General features: G+C 40.8%; 1 protein-coding gene across 2 annotated transcripts in view; it reads left to right on the forward strand.

Annotated features, from left to right (window-relative positions):
• ntf3 (neurotrophin 3) overlaps positions 1-22,406 on the forward strand; it is a 51,725-nt gene that overhangs the window by 21,988 nt on the left and 7,331 nt on the right. Inside the window, exon 1 of one of the 2 annotated variants that reach the window (XM_049566713.1) lies at positions 6,098-6,183. The exons of the other annotated variant lie outside the window; for it this stretch is intronic. The gene's annotated coding sequence lies outside the window, so the exon portion shown is untranslated. Of the gene's footprint in view, positions 1-6,097; positions 6,184-22,406 lie in introns of those variants that run through there. 2 annotated transcript variants of the gene reach the window in all.

Raw genomic sequence — 22,406 nt, forward strand, 5'->3', positions numbered from 1 at the left:
CTGAGCAAATCGCTGAAATCTATCACTGCGGTCAGTCCTGCTGTGTCTGTCTGACCTGTTTTTAAGAAGGAGATGGATAGAGGCTTCTTTGCTCTATTTCTTCCTCTCTCTTTCACATGAGGGCTAAACAAGCGTGTGTCAACACTGCTGCACTCGTTTATCCAATAAACCGGGCAGGGACAAACATGTGCCACCGAGTCTGCACTTCAGCAGCTGGTTTAACTCATCTGCTGTGTTTGAAGCGTGAAGGCTTGAATAAACAAAGGTGTGTTTCAGTGACATGGTACTTGGTATGATGTTACCTGCATACTGTTGCCTCTCAGTGGGACATGGCAACCCGGCCATGGATCAGCATTGCACTTTATCTGTACATTTAATCCAGACTTAAAGCTACACTTGGCAAAACCTTAAAGGGATACTCCACTCAGTTTACATGTTAAAGTCAATGTACAGCTCACAAACACTACACTATTCAGACTATGAATGGATTTGTCAAGTGACATCACGAAAGACTAGAGTTTGTCTTCACCTGTCAAAGACAGTCTCACAGAATTATAATTTTGTTCATTTATTTTTTAACCTGATTCTTTATTTGTAAAGCCCAACAATTCTCAGACTGGCAGTTGAAATGCAGCCTCTTTTTTCCACGCCACACACATGCAATTAAGGGGGGGTAGCCCAGGGTTGGCCATAGTATGACTACACTGGAGCAGTTTGGGGGTTCAGTGCCTTGCTCAAGGGCACTGCGGTAGTGCCCATGAGAGTGAACTGGCACGTTTCCAGCTGACAGTCCACACTCCATACTTGGTCCATATGGGGACTTGAACCAGTAACCCTTTGGTTCCCAAGCCAAGTCCATACAGATTGAGCTACTGTTGCCCAGTATTTAGTTGCATTATGGGAAATGTAGGTTTAAGATTGGGACTAAAGGTCATGATATCTTGGCCCCTACTGGTCCAGGTCCAGTGTGTAGGATTTAGTGGCATCTAGTGGTGAGGTTGCAGACCTGAAACTTCTAACGTGTCCCACCAACTATGGTGGGTGACGTGAAAATGTCAAAATGTGGATGGCCCTATCCAGAGCTAGTGGGTTGAACTGTCTGTTCTGGGCTACTGTAGAGGCAACATGTTGGACTTTGTGTGAGAGAACCCACTGTGTATAGCCTGGTTCCAGACCATAGACCCTGCCCACTCAACTGAGTAGGCTTGCATCTCTGGTCTGGCATACTTCAATGAATTTGCGATTTATCTCGTCCAAACGCTGCACGGACCAGTGAACGCTGGGGGTCTAGCGATTAGCCAATCAGACCCACGCTGATGTCAAGCTGTACGCCGGTGGGTAACTGGTGAGGATAGCAACAATGGCGACCGCTACAGATCCTACAGACCACATTAACGATGCTATCAAGGTATTTCGCCACTACTCGCGTTAATGAAGGACCGAAGTAAGGAAGCTGCTAAACTGGATTTAACGACGACGGAGACATTTTAAACGGGCAATGCTTGCCCCGAGGCATGGATACTAGTGACGTCAGATTCTGGGTGAGTCGTTGATCTCTACTGATTGGTTAGGGAAAAATCAAATTCCCTCCCCCTTGTAAATTGCCTTCAATGAAAGCCATGTCAGACTGAAGGTTCTGGGAGCTTCAGTCTGACACTCAGGCTACACTGTGTATGTAGATATAAACGGCTCATTCTAAGGTAATGAAAGCACAATTCTTATTTTCAGGTAATTTGCACTAATGAAAACACAGTTAAGAATATTGTATTCTATTCTGCCAAAAGAAGCTCCTAAATCCTAGACATCGGACCTTTGACCTAGAACATAAATTAGGATTGGATCACAACATCCCTACTTTGCACTCATTTTCAGTCTGTGTTGTGTCACTTTTCTTTCCACAGAAAAAGCTAAATAAGCCATAGCTAAGAGAAAATTCAATTCTTTCAAACAGAATTGAAGATGCCTTGTGGAGTTTCTCAATCACATTCAGTATTACTAACGAAAACACACTGTGTGCATCCTCAGGCCCGACACGTGATGAATTAATTTCCTTCCTCATTAAACATTTGCAAAGGCATTTTTAATTTTTTTTGGCCTTCATTTTTATAGCTTTATCTGAGCTGACGACAAATGAGAGGGAGAGAGGGAATGACTTGACTCAGAATGGAGACATTGCGGTTTGCAGGCGGTGTCTTAACCACTCAGTGGCGCTCCCAAATTTCATCTGAATTTTGAAACCTGCGTCAATGTTTATTTGCCTACGGTCTTCTTCTTTCCTGCCTGTCCTTCCTGTCATTGCATCTCTTGGCATGTTGTAGATCAGTTAAGTAATGTTAATGCATCGGTGTGCATGTGGGCCCCCAAGCACAAGAACAAACAGGTAAAAACATTGCTCCATGGCGCTACTAGAGGTAAGAAACTCTCCAGGGTGCCTTTAAGTTACCTCTGTGGTGGACTTCATATGTTTCTCCCCTCACTGACCAGCAGGTTTTGTACTCAGTTTACCTGTGCTAAAGTTCAAGTGTTAAAGTTCAAATCTCTCAGTTACAAATTGTTGCCATTTGGAGCAACTAGGTTTATTTTCCCTGAGTTGTGAGGCGAAATCACACAAATGAATTTGAGTGGCAATTCTAAAATGTTAATCTTGTATTGTACCACTGTTTTACCTTGGTTCATTTGAGACCTATCATGGGTGAAAGCATGATTTATGAGGGGGTCAGTCCTGCAGGACAAATCAAGTTTGTTTGACACTTGTTATTGTGGGTTTTAGCTAATGGATGGACTTGCTGACAAACCGTAACCAGCAAGCCTCTTGTCCTGCCGGGACATCTTCTTGGCTCACCAAGACAATAAGTAACAGAACTTTCAGAAAGCGATACCCATGATTGATGATACGTTTCACTTGCTCCACTCCATGCAATTGCCCATTACTGCACCCAGTCACATTCAACTTTACAGATCAAAGGGGGATCACATTTGTAAACACTAACTCTTTAACTTTTCAACATCTGTTGCAGTCACAAGTATAGACACCCACTGGAAAAATTCTGCAAGCACTAAAAACCCTCTGTTCAGCTCTGACTTGTTGCCTTTAAAGTATAAATGATCCACAGTTTGTGTGATTTGATACGTGCATTGGTAATAGTGATCATATCTTTAGAGAATCAACAGGAATATTCTCTCTTTCTTCTCTCCCTGGTTATGCAGTCAGACTCGCAGCAAGGTGTGTGTTCTTGTTTGTTTCTCTGTCAGGTAAAGGAATGTGTACCTGTAGGTATGTACATATGTATGTACATGTACTCTGTGTTAGAACTTAACGCCTGTACTGTGTGTACACACACACACACACACACACACACGCGCGCACATGTGCGCTTTGACGTTAACATGTCATCTTTCCCTCAAAACCAGCTTTTAACCCACATGGCTCAATGCTTTAACACCACTTTCATTCTCTTAAAACATACTCACAAACGCACACCACACCAAAGACGCTTGCTTTTGCAACCACACATGTACACAAACTAGTTTGCTGGAGGGATAATGCTGATGACTCACCTGGCTGGAGACAGCAAAACATTTAGAGGGTAATTCAGTGTTATGATTGGAATTCTGCCCTTCCCTTCACTTACCTTTACACCCCGGGGCTGAAAAGAGAGCAAGGTGGGAGGTGGAGGAAGACAAGGAGGATAAGCCGCCTGTCTTTACAGACTTAATCACAAAGTGGGGTTTCAAATTTACTCTGTTCAAAAAAGTGTTAGCAGTACCAGTTAGCATTTTAGGAAGAACACTTGTCCTCTTGCAGAGGGTCAGATGAGATCAATACTTCTCTCATGTCTGTACAGTCCCTAAATATGAAGCTACAGCCAGCAGCCAGTTAGCTTAACTTAGCACAAAGACAGGAAACAAAGGGAAACGTTTAACCAAACCAGCACTTGTAATTAACATGTTACATCTTGTATGTTTAGTTTGTACAAAAACTCATGTGTAAAATTGATGTGTTGTGGTTTTACAGGTAGTTACTTCTTAGCTAGGAGCAATACCTTCCTGGAGTCTTGTTATAATGGTTATAATGGTTGCCAGGCAACCAGTAGAAGTGACTGTCCTTGGCCAAGAGATAGGCACATAACTCACCATAAAACCATAACATCGTGCTTTTATAATATGCTTTTTGCACAGTTTAAATGCTAAGCTAAGCTAACAGGCTTCTGGGTATAGCTTTGTATGAAAGTCGTGTCAATTTCCAAATCCAGCTCTCAGCAAGAAAGGTTATGAGCCTAATTCCTAAAATGCTGAAGCATTAGTTTGACACTGTAAAAAAGGGAACTGTAATGTTTAGCAAGATGATGATGGGGTTAATGAGAGGTAGGCTACAGGAGAAGGGGACTGCCCATTGTTTCGACGGCCAAAAATTCTGAAACCCCATTGGTCCAAAAGATGTACCACTGAACCGAAAGCCCATTATTCCAATGGCCCCTTAAACCAAACACCCATTAATCAGTCAATACTCCAAAATCCTGTTTCTCTAAAAAAAAATACTCCCTGCCTTCAAACAACCATAGTGCAATCATGTTCATGTTCACGAGAGGAGTCCGCATGAATGTCTCCCCATTGTGGCAGTCATGATCTTTTAAGTGGAAATTTTTTGAGCGCTCTGAGTTCACGAATCCACATACACAACTTGCCATATAAAAACAAGCTCAGGAGTTCCATTTGAATGCAGCATAAATTTCAGAGCCGATACATGAAAACTTTTCATTTCTTGACAACACTGTGTTAGCGTGTGGTTAGGTTTAGCCAAAAAAAAAAACAAACCCTACTTTTTTAGGGTTAGCAAAAGATCATGTTTTGGCTTATAACATCACATTTGGTTGCATAAAACCCACCAGAGAGGCAGGGATGGGTCCGTGAAGAACAACCGAGTTGGGTGGCTTGAATGACACTTGCAAACACCACGAAGGGTCCCGTTTTCTCCAAAACAGGACCTCGGAGCATTGCGCATTTGTGTATGGGACAAGGGCCATTGGAGAAATGGGGTTTTGGTTTAGTGAGACATTTTTCATACAAATGGGGCTTGAAAATTTTGGGCCGTCGAAACAATGGCATGGTACCCAGGAGAAAGACAGTAGGAGAAGTAATAAGAGATTTAATTGCAGACAGCGGGTGTATATCCAAAAGTCAGTCTTTTAAAATGTAAAACTGTCATGCTGAAAGAGTTCCACACCATGACCTTGCCACACCTTTCCATTATTTATAGCACATTAAAAGCACTTCCATTAGTTTGAGCTGTATATGTATTGGCTTTCTGAATATTATTTTCCATTCAGGTGTCTAATGTAACAAAATAGTGTGTCATTTTTTAAACTCCTTGATAATCTCTTGGCTTGCACCACAAGTTTCCCTTGTGTGGAATCCAATGTGTGAAAATTCCTGGGTGTTTTAGGAATTCCATGATCAGTGGAAAACCTAACTCATCTGTTTTTTCCTGATTCCCTCGCTCCCTCTCTGGGACCAGATGGTAGGGAGCTGAGATTAAATATCCAGATGGATCAGTTGCAATCAACTGCCTATTCCTATTGTATTGTCTCGTTTACACATGCTGAACATTAGAAATGTTTTCATTCAACTCTTAATGAGTTAATTTTACAAGAGTTTTGTAAATGATGCATAAACATCACTTTGACTTGAGCTGCATAAAGACACCTTGGCCTTCCACCATTTAGCAGTCAGTTCAGGACCACAGAAGCCAATTGTAAATAGTTGTTTAATTAAAAGGAACCAAACAGCATACCATTGATTCCAAGCATATCTGCACCGATTCAACAGATGTGCCTAGCAGTGTTACTCACGTTATTTCTGTTTGTGTTGATACCTCCTGCAAATCTCTTTGGCCACTCATGATATCCTCTTAAGTGTTGACATATCTGTTCAGTTTTTCTGTGTTGATGAATTATAATTTCCAGTACAAATTCTTGGCTGGAAACTGAGCCGCAGACCGGATCTCACTATCCGTCATTTTCACTCTCTCCCTCTCCGTGCCGTAACATCTGGAGTCAATTGGACAGTATTAGGGCTCAGACATCGTCGGGTGAAAATCCCTCTGGAGGATTTGCTGGTTTGGCACACTGCTCGCTAAGCCCCATCACTAAGCGCCCTGACTGCATCATCACCGGGGTCTCCACGGTAACTATGGCGCACACCGTCCATTGCCACCTTCTCAAATTTGACACAGTTGTGGTTTCCTAAGCCGGCAGGTTCCAGGTTGGAACCAGAAGGTCTTAACAAATACGTCAGGGGTGTATTCTTAGTTTTAGATAATCTTGCGTGATATTGATTATTAGTGCAGCTGGTAGGTTTTGAGTCAGGGTTTGACGTATATTACCTGATGTAATACGGATATGAAAGACCCTTTAATCCCTATTGCCACATTATTGTAACTGAAGCCCCACTATGTTTGGACTAAAGCAGTTTACGGCCTTTCAAGGAAACAGGCCACACACTGCTGGTGGTCCAGACTGGACAACAGTTTTGTCTTTTAGCTCCAGTATGTGTTTATCAAAGTCGGGTCAAGGGAACCTCGGGCAGTGATGCATGTCATTGGGGTCAGAATCAATATTTATAAAGAAGGCACGGGGCATTTTTTAATGATAGCTTTATTTTGTGATCTCCTAAAACTTAGCTATAATTAGTATTTAATGTATTCACTTTTTGACAGATAATCACATAATATTCTTTCTACAGTTCTTATTCTCCTCTTATTTTTTCTTTACTAACCCTTGTGTTTGCTGCATTTTGGCTTCTGTCTCGTTTTTGTATGTGTTTTTGTATTCAAGTTGTTGTCAAGACTTCATCAGCAGTGACTGTAGTGAGAGTTTAGTTGTTGTTTATCCTCAGCTTTCTCTGCTGTTCAAACACCCTGACTATTTGCTGGCTCAGTATGCAAAATGAAAGATGGCTGCTGACTTGTGTTTTATTGACTGTACATTGTAAAAATATAGAATTGGAGAAAACTCAAAGAAATAAGACAACCAGTTATTTACTGTTTACTTTAAGAAGATATAGTGTTCTATGTTGGGGTCATTAACTTAATCTTAGTAGTGTCAACATTTTTGTAGTAGACAAACTTAAGAAATTAAGTTGCGCCAACAACTATTCAATTGTATGACCAAGAGTTGTGAGGCTAGATTTCTAGATATTTTTTATTTTTCACCAGTAAGACCCTGAACAGACAGAGCATGTTTTAGCATCCTGACGTGGCTTGATGTATTTGTTCCAGGTGAAATTGAGACGGTTTGTTTGCTGCTGTCGTGTTGCTGTCTGCCTTGCTTTCTTTGGCTCTATGCGCCTCAAATTTTTGCAGGAGTGCTTCAGGGTGCTTTCAGACCTAGAGTTTTCTTGCTTTGGTCCCAGTCAGGGACTAATTTGTTACAAAGTTGCATGATTTCCTAGAATTGGTTCGTGTTCTCACGGCAGCATTTACAAGGGGACCAGATCAAATGCCTTGGTCAGAACTTCCATATTTTCTAATGTAACAGTGGAGGGAGAACTACGCAGGTTGATTTTAGCGCTGGTCATCGTGTACTATATTGCTGCCATTGTTCATTTTAGTCAAACCATACAGTTTGAAAACGAGGCACAGCTCCAACTAGAAAACAATGTTTTGATGCATTGGATGTGCTGAATATACATATTAAGGCAGTACAGGAGGAGGTGCACATTAATAATCCTCCAGGACTATAACATGCTCATGCTTGTTTAACCCTAAAAATGCATAATGCGTCTGCAGCTGGTTCGGATCGAGGTCAGAACATGTTTTCACAACAAACAAACTGCGCTAGAGTTAATTCATAACAGGACCCAGACCACCTCTTCGAGAAGGTCTTGGTCCGGTTGTTTTGGTGCACACGTGAGCGTGATTGCTGTGTTCACACCTGCCCAAAAGAACCACACTTTGGGGGCAAACAAACTTGAGTTTGATTGAACCGAACCAAACAGGGCAGGTGTGAAAGCACCCTTAAACGCCTTGAGCTGAAAGGAAATCAACTCAGGGTGGAAACGCACCCAACATCATTAAGGCTTTTTCCCCCTTTTACGATCAAATGAACTGAGAGGTGGGCCTTCTGTGGTAGTCTGTACAGGTGTGTTTTGGCGTTTAAGCAGTTTTTTGACTCCACTATGCACCACACTGCCTCATCAGCCCAAGCTAAACATGGATAAGTGGATCATGGTTTAAAATCTGTTATATTATGAAGGAGCGTGGGGAGCAGTTGAAGAGGACAGTCATTTACTTTTGCTAAAGTGAGACACTCAGCACTTAGAGTAAAAACTTTAGATGCTGATAATTTGTATTTCTCAACTGAACAACTATTTGTTGCAAATATTTTATGCTAAAGAATAATGTTTTTACAGTGGAGCTGTTTTCTTATGGTGGTTGAGGCTGATCTGTGCATAAACGCAGATGGGACTAAGTGTGAATTTCCTCAATCACACTGCTGCTTTGATCTGATCGTTTTTTGTTTCTGTGGTTTGTATGGGAGCTCTATGTTTGTTTGTTTTTAGCTTTGCTTAATCTAGCCTAAAATTTACACTTTCATTTCCATCCATACCAATTTGAACCACTTTGCCCTTCTTAAACACACTTGTAACACAGTAAGTATTCGGAAGTGCAAATGGTACATGCACCCCCTCTCCACAGCGTTAACATGACAGGTGTGATTGTTAAACCTTTATTGAAGGGACATAGATTGATAATATATGTTTTTACTGCTGCTCATACAGTTAAATGTTTACGGTTGCTACTTGTTTGTTACAAGCAGCTGACAATAAGCAGCTACAGGTGTAAGGTGTAATATTTAATACAAAAAAGAAATAGCATTGTGCACGGGATGCAAAATCAGCCCAAGGATAGCGTGCATAAAAACAAACAGGCAGTGATATTCTAGCAGGTACTACAGCAGTTGGCAGAGCCACTGTGAAACACATATAGCTGTGCTTCAATTAGTGGGAACCTGTTTGACTAATCCGATTGCGTTGCTGAAAGTGTCTGTTGTGTAACTGAGTCAATAGAACACCTGAAGACACTGAGAGCCATCAAAATCCACCTGAAAACATGCAGTGAACACAGGCTTGGGAGGTATTTTGTATCAAAGCAGGACAAGCAAAAAGTTAAGTCATGCAGAATTCAATGTTTGTTTCCACTGTTGGGATTTGGGAGATCTCTGCACTGCTGTACGATATCACGAGATACTAATTTGGTGCCAAGATAAATGGATGTAATTTGACCGCTCATGTCTGCCTTTATGGCTCCTTATTTATTTCCTTCTGGACTTTAAGATTGTTGTCTGAGAGACTAAAATAGAAGGTCAGATGTACACAAATCTGAGTGTATTTTCTTCCTTTCTTTCTGTGGTGTTTGGCAGCAGTTGGCTTGCCTTATTAAGCATTACTGCCAGTAGATTACCAGGCTGGCGTCCCAGTTACAATCAGTTCAGAGGTTAGACAGTGATTTGCTGGTCACTGTCATTTTCATCCCAACTTCTTAAAATACTTCAATCTGCTCTTACCTTTATTTCCCCCTCAGCCTCATTGTGCCTCTTTACCATATTTAAAATTCAAATGTCTCCTCTTCCTACCACCTTTCCTGATTGTCCTAGTAAATTCCAGTATGTTCATGAACTGTGAGGTGCTTTCTTTTCTTCCTCTTCTTTATGTTTCTTATTCTCATCATTATTTTCTCCCTGTTATTCCTCCCTATTCCCTGGAGGCTTCACAGCACACATATTACAGTACTTTTTGCAGGGCCGTAGTCACCTATTTAACGTTGGGGGGGACGGTTTTCAATCTATACCTTCTGAGATCCAACCCTCCAGCGTGGTCTGAGGGAGATTCCCTCCAGTGGAAAGTTTTTGAAACCTAACAGCCAAATTTACCATTTATAGCATTTGATACAGTAATGGCAATTTATACAGTTTATTTATAATGGTGATTACGTTTGCCACTGATTATTTTGGATAGTGGTGTGTGGTTGCTCGTCATAGTGTAACCATTGTTTATAGATAGATAATTTTTATTTATGTATTGGGGGAGAGATTGTTTCCAGTGAGATACTATGTTTATATAGTGACTTGCTGTTATAAACATTATTGTTGCTGCTCTAACAACATTTAGTTATATTTAAAATATTTGATGCTAATCCTGTTCTGCATTTATGCATTTGATCTCTGAGAATCTCTTTCATATTCAAGCAAAACTGGCATTGCAACTGGAATTTCCGTAATCGAAACGATTTTTGCAGAGAATAGAATTGAATTGGAATCGAACAGAGACCTTGTTAATTGGAATCGACTCTACTCAGGAAATTAGTGCCAATACCCAGTCCTAGGTAAAGGTATACTATACAGGAATTGTTGGTTACTGTTTTTAAACACATTTAAACTTGGCCCCTCCCCCATACGCCGCTTGTATGTACACTGCAAGCTACTGTTGTAGAAGCATAACGTGTTGTTTTATAAAAGCAGATACTTCAGCAAGCTAACTAAGCTAACCATTGGCACCTACACGTCAAACAGAAAATAGGCCAACTCTGCATCGTTCTTCATCCCCATCCTCTCCTTCTGTGCTCGCCAGCAAAAGTGAAAGTCAACCACAGTTTTTTTTCTTTTCTTTCTTTTTTTTTTTTGGCGCTGTGTCCAAGATTTTTGTAGCTTCCTCTTGAATGCGTGCTGCTACTACCTGATTGCTACCTTTTTATTACTGGCAATTCCCCCCCTCACATGAATGCTGTTATGGGCTGGAGGCTACAACCCAAAAAACATAATCAACACAGCAAAACAATAGAAAAATTAGGAAAAAAATGCAGAGGGCAGAGTCTCTACAGGTAAATACACCACCTCACAGTTCTAGTGTGTCATATGTGATGTCTTTACTTTGTTTTTGAAAAAAAAAAATCCTGCATGTTATTTATTGTATTTATTTTAATTAACCTGGAGGTCTCTTGAGATGGAAATCTCTTTTTCTGATGGACAAAACACCAGTTACAGGTTATCTTTAACCTTAATATTTAGATTGGTGCATTTTGAAGACATTGTCTTGGACCTCATGTGAAGTGGATATATGGATAAGTTTGTGTATACCTGGGCTAAATGCTCCACTGTGTTCCAAGGCTTTCTAACTGTGTCTGTCTGCTCTTTGGTGATGATCAGGTAGTAGGTTTACAGCTACAGCCAGCTTTACCTGCTACTGCTTAGACTGAGGTTGACGAAAGCTGAATTTGGGAACTGGAAAAAAAACAAAACAATGAACTAAAAGATGCTAAAATGCAGCTGTATTTTTTCCCTCCTTTTCTTCCCTCTTATCCTTCTACTCTCCATCTTGGCATATCTCCACTGGTTGGCTGCCTGTCTGCTGCCTCGCTGCCAGACATCAACCGGGCTGCTTCTACTTCCCGTTAATCAGACAGATGGGATGGTGTCTGTCTTGCTCTAACATGCTACTCCTCTACTGCCGGTAACCACCACTTATCCTTTTATGCCCTTTACACCAGGATGTAGCTAAGGGGGTGTGCTCAATTACTTTCGCCAATCAAGGGCATGTTATCACCACCACACCCCAGTGATGTTAACATCTGCACTATAAACTGTCACACACACACAGTCACATGGCCAAAGCACAAAAACCTCCTGTCTGCAAAATGATCCAGGAAAAGTGGGGGGAAAACATCCTATTAGCACTTTGCAGGCACTAATACCTAATCAGTATTGTTAACACATAATATAGTAGCATACAACAACAAAACTGAGTCTGAGCTTGACTCAAACCAGCTCATGGCGTCACCTGCAACTCTGCTGGTCAAATCGCCGGCAGCTGGCTTTAGAACATGAAGCATGTCACCTGTTCCTACAGCCAATCGGCTTGTAGTGAAGCCTGCTGGTCAAGTCAAAATGACTGCAGATAGTTTGTTCGCTTGCTGCGTCAGATGCTCCTCCCCACCGAGCCCTCTCTGTCATTCATGTTTTAAGAAACTCCAATTTATTTCAAACACAAAATCAGCCTGGAAATCAGATCAGAAGGGCAGAGTTGTTGCACAGAGATGATATACCGTCTCATCTAGTTGCACTAGTGTGAACTGGCGGGTTTTTAGAACACTGCAGAATGGTGCATTGCAAGTAGTTGCCTATTTCAATTCTTCTCGCCAGGAATCTTTGGTCTGAACTGGGCTTTTATATGTGCTATTATAGTAATTTTCCTTGGCACAGATGTGGAAGACCTGCTGACTGAGCTTAAGTGACAGGTGTGAAAACAGAGCATTTTAGACAGAGGGTAAATACAGGTATATTCAGGCAGACAGTATGAGAAAAAATGTTTTTTGAATATTAAAGCATGTAAACATGTTCCAGTAGAAACTCAAAGCAGTATGAACTTAAAAAGAGCATAATATGGGACCTTTAAATGTTACACAAACATCTTCTTTATAAGTTATGTGTATTCAAAGCAGAGATGGGGTGGAGTACCTTTAAAATGTACTACACTGAAGTGTTTAAAATAAAGGAGGACTAATGACACTGCCTTACTACAGTAAAGGTATTAGCATGTAAACTCTAATTAGTCATATTCTAAATATTTTCAGTGATCTGATTGCAGAAATATCAAATGTCTGTATTTGTCTTAAAGCAATGAGGCTGGTATGGTGTTTGTTTGAATTGGCCTGCAGTTCTATACTGTCTGTGTCCATCATGATCCACCATGCACACAAAAAACAAACACACATAGACATGCACACACACTAACACAAGAACGGATAGTCAGATATACGCACACAGCCTTGAGTATTGGTTTTTTTTTTTTTAGGTTCACTGGGAGGTGCACACACACACACACACACACACACACACACACACACACACACACACACACACACATCTGCTGTTCTGATTCATTTATTGCTCTATGGTGATCTTGGCTCCAGGTCTGATAAACAGTAGATCCAGAGAAATGTTGTGCATGCACTTGCTCAATAGAGTTACACGCGTTATAGAGTGTTTGAGGCTGCTCTTTCATGTCGTCAGGTTTACATTCCTTGTGGTGGGTCACATCACTCAAATGTTCAGATACATACACAGACTTAACATACCCCGACATGATCTGGCTTACATTGCCACAGGCGTCACTGACAATAACACATGCAACACACACTTTTTCTTTCTCGCTGCATGTAATGGTGTGTTGTTGTAGGAGGTTGTTTAAGTGATGTGATAACTGTGACTGAACGCGTTATGTTTTGTTATTGCACGTCCATAGGTCTGTACATCCCATTCTTGGAATGCCATATCTAAAAATCTTAAAATTTGGCACAAACGTCCACTTGGTCTCAACGATGAACTGATTAGATTTTGGTGGTCAAGGTCACTGTGACCCTGCGTCCGTCTTAATGTGATGAATGTGGTATTTCAAGAAGGCCTTGAGGGAATTTTCTCAAATTTGGCACAGATGTCGTCTTATTGAAAGATGCACTGATTAGATTTTTATGGTCAAAGGTCATTGTGACCTCACAAACCATATTTCTGGCCAACATCACAAATTCATTCACTAATTCTGACAAAATTTTGCACAAATGTCTAAAAGAATAAAATGATCAAGTGATGACATTTCATATCCAAAAGGTCAAAGGTCAGCTTTAATGTGACATCATAATGATCTGCCATTACTAAATATTATGTCTCAGGAGCAGACGGGGAGACATTTGGTCAGATACTGAATTGGTGACACTAATCTTGGTTGTCCACCTTGAAACTGCGCTGACTGTATAAATCCTCTGTGATGCCAGGTTTACGATGTGTGTGGAGCATCCATATTTTAGAATTTGTATCTTCTTTGCAGCAACATCCATATTTGAAGCCTTGTATTCTTTCATGGCTTCATATGAGTCTAGACAGATATGGACAGAAACAGTACTTGCAACTTGACTGGTTCACGGAGGCGTACATCCACAAGGTGGTAATTCTAGTTTTTCTTGGTTTGTGCTGAGATGTTTCATTTACAAAACATCACAACAAACTGGAATACAAACATGTGGTAAAGCCATGCTGCCTGCACTGCTACTGCACTGTTACCTCTGCATATTCAAATTCGAAATAAGCCCAAGTGAAAGATTAAAACAGAGGAAAAAGTTTCCTGCAAAACATCTTGATGATGGAGAGAGAGAATAAGGAAAGAGAGAGCAGAGAGCAGGAGGGTGGATTGGTAGGACAAGGCAGCTGATGGTGAAATACTGAAGGAGGCCGACGATAGAACTACACTGGATAGCAAAAGTACACTTGAAGATGGGGTTAAGAGCAAATACAGTATTGGGCAATACTGGATGATCAAGTAAATCTTAGGAAGTGGAAAGGGGACGAAATATCTAAGTCAACCTGACTTCAAAAGACAGGGCACTTTCACACCCTAATGCCTCGAAGGCTTTCATAGCTTTGACAGAAATAGTTGTGTAAAGTCAAAAACCGTCCACACAGCATCTGAAACTGTTAAGTGAGCCGCATGGTCCACTCAAAGCACAGATACGCCACCTCTTTATGTGCACTGTACACATATTGCACGACCTCTGATAGATGGGTATAGTGTAAACAGCAAGACAAAAAAGTTGGGTATACCCTGTATACCTGCGTCTACACAACACTACTGTTTAAAGGCACACTATGCAGGAATTGTAGGCTGCTGATTGTAAACAGTACCACCAGTGAAAGTGAAAGTGATTAACTCGTTTTGGAAGGAGCTTTGTTTGCTTAGTGTTTTGTTTTGCTAAACGTGCATATTTTTGGTGCTGTGTCAGCAAAATTTGTAGCTTCCTCTTGGATGCATGCTGCTTACCTGGTTGCTAAATACAGCACCACACACTTATGGTGGGTCATAAGTGATTGAGAGGGATTACTTCTGTATAAGGATTGTCAGTTTTAATTAAATTTGCTTACAGTAGCTCAACACCCAGTAACCGGTACCTAACTGTTGAAGTAAAAAATAAAGAAAATACAAGAGGCCTGAGCTTTAGCATCATATTTCAAAGCACTTTTAATTTAGAGGTGGTGAATTTTTAATTTTTAATGATGTAAGTTTCTTCCCTTTTATTTTATTGTCTGCTGGCTTTGCTGTTAGCCAGCTGGCTAGTCATGTTAACATGCAGAGACAAAATACCCACTGCACACCCTACACATGAAAAAGACAGAGTGAGTGCCGCCGTCCAGTACGTCAATGCTGAGGAAACCCGTCTGTGCTGCTGCTAAGACGCAGCCACACTGAGGCTGATTATCTGCATCAATCCGTCAGGAGTTAAAAGCTCAGAGGACATGAGCCCGCAGCTTCTACCTGCAGCTCTAACCGCATGCAAGAGATGCCATTTTGTGAATGCAACCTCATGGACCTGCTGCCCTCTCACATTTGTGTCTACTCGCTGTATATTTACATGATGTGCATTTTTCTGTGTTGCAGCTCTAAGCTTCAGCTCAGGCTTGCACCAGATTAACAGCTTCAGTGAACATGGAGAGCAGGTGAGCCAAGGATCTTGGCAATTTACCCAGCTCTGTTTGCTTGGGAGTGATTAGCGCAGGTATTTTGGACACGAGAGGGAAATGGGAAAAAAAGACTGATGGAGTAAAAGCTTAGGAAGTTACAAACATGCACACTTGTACCTTTATAAACTCTGTGCGCACTGGACTAATGATTTGGGGGCTTTCAGTGCTGAGCAATGTTTAATTTGCTAAGTGAAAAAAAGTTGCTTTCACAGTTTGGAATAAATCTCCCAAGCAAATTGACCAAAATCTATTGATTCTGCAAAAACAAGGATGTTATTAGAGTTGGGGGGGGGTCTGAATTACATAACATGCTTCTTGTTGATGAATAGAGCTTTAGAGGAGGATGAAAGGACGAGCAGATAGAGAAAGAAAAGAGGTGAAGTGAGGATGAATATGGGCAGATAGGCATGTGAGATGATGAGCGGATGAAGAAGGGATAATGTTAGCTCGGGGGGGGGGGGGGCTGGACACTGACCTAATGGGACTTGAGCCTTCAAAGCTGAACATACAGTATGAAGGGAGCAAAAGAGGGTGAGACAACACTGCTAACTTTGTTCCTCTAAAAATAAAATCTGGTTTTCACCATGAACATTCGTATTTCAATTTTAGCATTGAGGCTTCATTTGAACATAAAGTCCCCACAGATGTGATCTTTCTGAAAAGCTTCTGATGAATCCATTAAATACAACGCAGATTTGAGTTTTCTTTGTGTATGTAGCAGGTCGTTTCTGCATGTCTGACTGAGGTTACTGAATAATGGTGACTGATGGGGGGGGGGGGACTTGACAGAATTTAGATATTGTAGTAAAAAAGAGACATGAGGATGTAATGATTAGAGTAATAAAGGAAAAAGTAGAGAGGAAACAGGCTGAAAAAGAACAGTACACACACACAGTTCATGTCTGGTGTTGTACTTGTCATACAGTAAAAAAAAAGTATTTGCCCAGTCTGCACTTTTTATGTTGCACATACACGACATCTGTTAGTGTACTATATTAACTAAGTGAATAAAGTAAGTTCTGGTAACCTTGGCAGCAGGGCTTTAGCTTGGGGTGTATCCTCTTTTGTCCAAGTCTGGTTTCTAGGAAGTGCTCATCCTAAAATGCAAAGAGAGCAGTTACATCAGATCATTGTGGCATTACATAGTCCTATAGCGATTTCTACTCAGTGGAATGAGCTATGGCAACTCTTTTCTTTGTTAATAGTTACTGCTTTTAGTTTATTTACATCTTGTTGTTTTATGAAAAACAAACCCAAAAAAAGCCGCTATGTTTAATATGGACAATTAAATTCTCGTTTTGTGTAACATTTTGTATACCAAGATCATCGATATGGATCTGCAGTCTTTGTGTTGTAGGTGTTTAGTACTCAGTACAGTATAGTAACTAATACTTACCAATACAATGTGCATCTTTGGATCTCACAAGGCATCAATGACAACAAATTTCCTTTTAATTCAAAGGAAATTATCAGCATTTTGTGAGATGCACTTATTCACTTTCTCACAGACAGTTAGATGGTAAGATTGATTGCACTTATGTCTGCATTGTACATATATAAAGCCACTGTAAGCAGTCAGTTAGCTTAGTGAAGCATAAAGACTGAAAAAGTGCTAACAGCTGTTCACTCATTTTCCCAGCGAACAGTGGGCGAGATGCAGGGTACAGTACACCCTGGACAGGTCACCAGGGTATCACAGGGCTAACACATAGAGACAGACAACCATTGGTTGAATGTTGTAACATTTTAACGGTACTGTACGTGTTAGCTTGGTGGTTGGTCTCGTCGTTGAGTTCTTTTTCTGTTTAACAGTAGGTAGCAACTAGTGTGTAGTGTGTATTTCTATTGTAGATAATTATGTTGCAGTAATTATCATTATGTTTTATTACCTAGCCCTGTGTTACATCTTGTTTATTTAACATGTACAAAAACGAGTGCCATTTTACCAAAGGTTCTCGAAGCAGTTGCCAGTCAACCAGCTGAGACTCCATGAGGGTACTCGTTGAAGCCAAGAAGTAGTTAGGCACAAAACCTACATACACACGTTATATCTCATCAAACAAATGTGTTAATTGGTGAGCGTTAGAGGGGCAGGAAGTTGGGATTTTGTGAAAGTTGGACGTGTGCTTGCAGAACATGACTCACTTTGATTTGACTCATTTGTAGAAAGTTTTCCACATCAGAAAAAACAACTAGTCACACCTAATGACAAACCAGCGAACCAAATAATTGTCCTCATGATGCATCATTCAGACCTCTCCCTTTTATCCTCATCATGGTTTCTTCCCCTCCTTTCATCCATTTCTTCACACCTTACTTCCCTTCCTCTTTTGTCCCAACTACCAACCAATCATCTTCTCTGTCCCTTGCCACCACCTGAGGTGAACAATGATCCAAATGATTCTGACATTTGAATAAAGATAAAAGCCCCCTCTTTGTATAATATAGGATGATGAAGCTGACATTTTAAGTACAGGTACATGCTCTGACCTGTCCTCAGATGTCTGTCTCATGTGTCAGCGACAGTCACCCAAGCAGAACAAACACTTCATCCTTAGTCACGTGGTAGTTAATGAGCTGTCACAACATTAAAGTTTCGGGTATGCATCTCTGTCTCATGGTGGCTGAGATACAGGTCCAAATATGAGGGCAAGTGTCATGGTGAGGGTAAGGTGGTAAGGCACTGTAGGGATAATGTAGGGTGAGGTGGGGTGCTACAGCGACCACAGTGTTTCAGCCTTATTCGGACTGTTATGTTGAAGACTAAGCTGAGACTTCTTTCTTTCAATTTGCTGGTCAATTACGTTCAAACCCTCATCTATGGTCAAGAGCTCTGAGTAGTCACTGAGAGAATGAGATAGCAGATACAAGTGCCTGAAAGAAGTTATCTTCGCGTCTTCTTTTCCATGTTTAGCTATTGATATATTTGAAAGCTGCTTTTTTTCTTTCTGTTTTGTCTGCCAAGGCCACTTAACTTGAACTCCCAAGGTGCAGTTAACTTGAATGTGATTGGGGTTGAATTTATTAGGCCTACCACATGTTTATGAAATAAAAATGTGTTACAAGTGCTCTCACATGCAGGTTTTGGGTTGCATGTGATGCAAAGACAGCCACGACTGAAAATGATACATTATCACTGGCTATCAGGATACATGTACATGATACATGATTATAGTGAGGTAGATGCAGCATGATAAGCGTACAGCACTAGTGACATGTTAGCCTTTATGTGACCTCTGCAGACAGCTGGACTGGTTAAAAGAGATGCAGATCTATTCTGCCAGACATGCATGAGATGGCCGACTGAAAAATTTGCCTGTGTAGACACGGCCTCAGAGTCTACAGCCACACTAGCTGTGAAGCATTAGGTGCTTTGGGCTAAACGCTAACACCCGCATGCTAACATAATGCGCTCAGAATAACAATGCTAACACTCTGATGTTTTACAGGTAATGTTTATCATGTTCAACATTTTGGTTTAGGGCATCAGGTCAACATGACAACATAAAAGCTGTTCCTGGCAGGCTATGTTGCAAATTCGGGCTGGATTCTCACGTGATCATGTGATTCTTGTTATACTTTGTGATCTCTTGAATTCAGCTGCCTCACAAAGTAACGTGACTTGGGCAGACATAGAGGGTGAGCGTGAATTTGTATATAGAAACCTGTAACACATGGAATTATCTTTCTCATGAAACTTAAAACTTCCGCTTTGAAAGAATTTTAGTTGAACTGTTTTGAGTCTTTGGTGAGTCTTTGTTGTCTCTGTTTGTATGAAAGTTATAAATAAAAGAAGGCTGGAGACCATCTTGCGGTTGGATCACTTCAGCCACAATACAGCGATCCACGCCTTAAAACGAATGTCAGGCAGGGGCATAAAGTGGGGGTCCAATGGCCTACTCTACCTCCTACCCCCTGTACTTCCTAACCTTTTGCTCGGACCACACCCATCATCAAACTCAACCTTTATTTTGATCTCAACTACTCACCTGTAAAGTTTCATGACTGCATTTTGCATGGATGCAGTTATTGCATTGTTAAAATCTGTCCACAGACAGACAGACAGACATATAAACACCAAGCAAATACTGTATATTCTACTGCCATCTGTGGCAGCTCCGGCTGCAATTGGTGCCACCAGGACCACATTTCCCATAATGACACACACACAGAGACTGAAAACAATACCAGCTGTGGTGACGTTGTCACAGCCGGTAAAAATAGTCAAATATAATGGTATGGTTCATTTTAACGATATATCAATTGAATTTGCAGAGCAATTACTGTATCATCATAAATACTGTTACCCTGATATAAAATATATACCAAGATTTTGGCCACATCACCCACCTCTATGTCACAAGTCATGTCATGTAGGAACAAATCTAGTAGAGGAAAATTTCTCTCCTCTTGTCCTCTTGTCTTCTTATTGTGCCATTCATCATTATGACAGATTTCTGGCTGGAGAGCTGCCCTAGAGTTCTCATATTCTAAAAGAAGTGGTTAAGTTAAAATTAGTGGTCTGGTTTACTGGCAACAGAATAAGCCAGAGCATTTAGGCAATATTCAAGTTAAATTAACAGGAGTCACATGGGGCGCTGTGGTGGTGCAAGGCGACAAAGATCCAAAACCCTGCATTCCAGTTTCACCCAGATCTGTGACTATTTTCAGGCTACAGTACCATCTGAATGTCACATGAAAAATATATTTTCCTTGAGCAACTACCCATTTAAGTGTGAAGCACAATGCTCAGAGGCACGCAGTGAATTTTTTTCTTTTAAACACGCTTACTGTGATGACTTCCCTCTTGTTCGAGGAGAAAAGTCAGTTTAAGGAAAAGAGATTGTTGATGGTTACCTCTTCCTAAAACAGGTTTGTCATGGGTTATGAATTTCCTGTCCCAAACACTGAAACACAGAATCTCAGATGACTAGATGAACGTGAGGAATCCTGAGATACCCGAGGCTTCGGATGCTTCTTGCCTAAACCTGCTCCTGTCGTCATCTACAGTTTGCACACAGACCAACACGCACTGAATCAGATTCAGTTGAAGCAATGTTTTGGTGATTGCCACAGCTTTGAATGACATGGTCCTTTGTGGGCTAAGAAAAGGTTCTGACCTTTTTGGAACAATTTCAACCCACCAGAAAATCTTGAACTTGCTCAGACCTCAAGCTTGAGGCAACACTACTTTTAGTAATTCAAGGGAATGTGACATTTTAGAGTCACAAAGTTGTAAGCCAAGTTGTGACCTCATCAAATATCAGTTTCAACTGACAGCTGGGTCAGCAGTTACAGTGAGTAGAGGTTGGGGTATCCTTGAAACAGACTTGTTTTTAAGCAGGGTTGTTCAAACATGTCTAAAGGTAAAAGTGTTTATACCTGCTCCGAAAGGCCACATTCAAGGGTGAAGAAAAAAGCAATCGCAGAGGGAGGAGAGACATGTTGCATTGTACAAATGGGACTAACTGTGCACACTTTTCAAAAGTCTCTCCTCAAGGCATTCCTTGACAGATGCAGTTTGTGAAGAATTTAAAAAGGGCTCCATTTCAAGTGTCTCACACCTGGACAAAATCCAGGTTTGATTAATTATACTCTTGTTAAAATTTAGCCACATACTATCTATGCTGCCATATTAACTAAATCACAAATCTGACTGCAATCTGTCTTGGTTTTCCTGGACAGCTTAGAGATTTGGATTAATGCTACGCCAGTTCAGTACTCCAGTTTGGGACGTTATCAGTGGTGGAGCGAGGGGGTGGCGTCTGGGGCTCCAGCCCTGAATATTTTCAAAATACCTTCAACTTTGTGTCATTTACCTTCAGTCTACCTGACTGGACTGGCTAATCAGTGGAGCAAAAGTCCTATTATTTCTTTATTAGTAATGTTTATGTCAAATTTCTACCTTACCTACTGTATGTTGTGCCTTAAAATAGTAAAGTCATCCAATTGTTGGCCCTTTTAGGTGGCAAGTCCTCAACATTTGTAGTGCTATGATTTCACAATGATTAAGACAGTTGGTGAACAGATAGAAAATAGATTGTAGGCTCTACAGGATGTTTTCTTTCCTTGTCAACTATCATGTTTTTCCCATATGATGTACAGATTGTAAGGCATTCTATTTTCTCAAATAACTTGAAAAATAGTGCATATAGCTGCCGTTAATAGAAAAAAAAAATCTCTGGGGTGAAGCACACCCCAGAACCCCTTCAGGTTTGGGCTTTGCCCTGGATGTTTACCGTGTCTGGCTCCTGGACATAATGTTGAAAAATGGGACATTATGTGCATAATCATGAACATTCTTAATTAACTATATACACTTAATGTACTTCAGATTTGATATTGTACTGTACATACATATCCTTACCATTAACCTGTTTATATTTTTTGGCATTGTGTATTTCAGATTTGCACCTTATCGTATATTTTATAATTACCCACTTTACATATGCAGTCTTTCCTACTTTGTAATTTAATGCCACACAGCAATTTTCTTTGGGATAAATCTTATCTTATCTTAGTTTAGATTGTGGTGGTATCATATCTGAGTCTAGAGGGTGGTGGTAATGCACATGAAGCTCTGTCAAATACTGTTAAACAATCTAACAAGCCCTTCATATGAAGCATACGGATTCCTTTACTGTACATACACATACCTTGTTTGTATTTCCATCGACGTGTCTCCATATTCATGCTGCCTCCAGATCTGAGTTTCATGCAAAGGTCATCTGAAAGAAAGGGACAAAACTAAACTGAGTTTCACCTTGATGCCTTTGAAACAGGTGGACTCGTAATATCCTGACAATCTGTGGCTGCACACCAATATATTTTATTGCATTTTATCTT

This window comes from Epinephelus fuscoguttatus, linkage group LG22 (assembly GCF_011397635.1).
Source record: "Epinephelus fuscoguttatus linkage group LG22, E.fuscoguttatus.final_Chr_v1".
Taxonomy (NCBI): Eukaryota; Metazoa; Chordata; class Actinopteri; order Perciformes; family Serranidae; genus Epinephelus; species Epinephelus fuscoguttatus.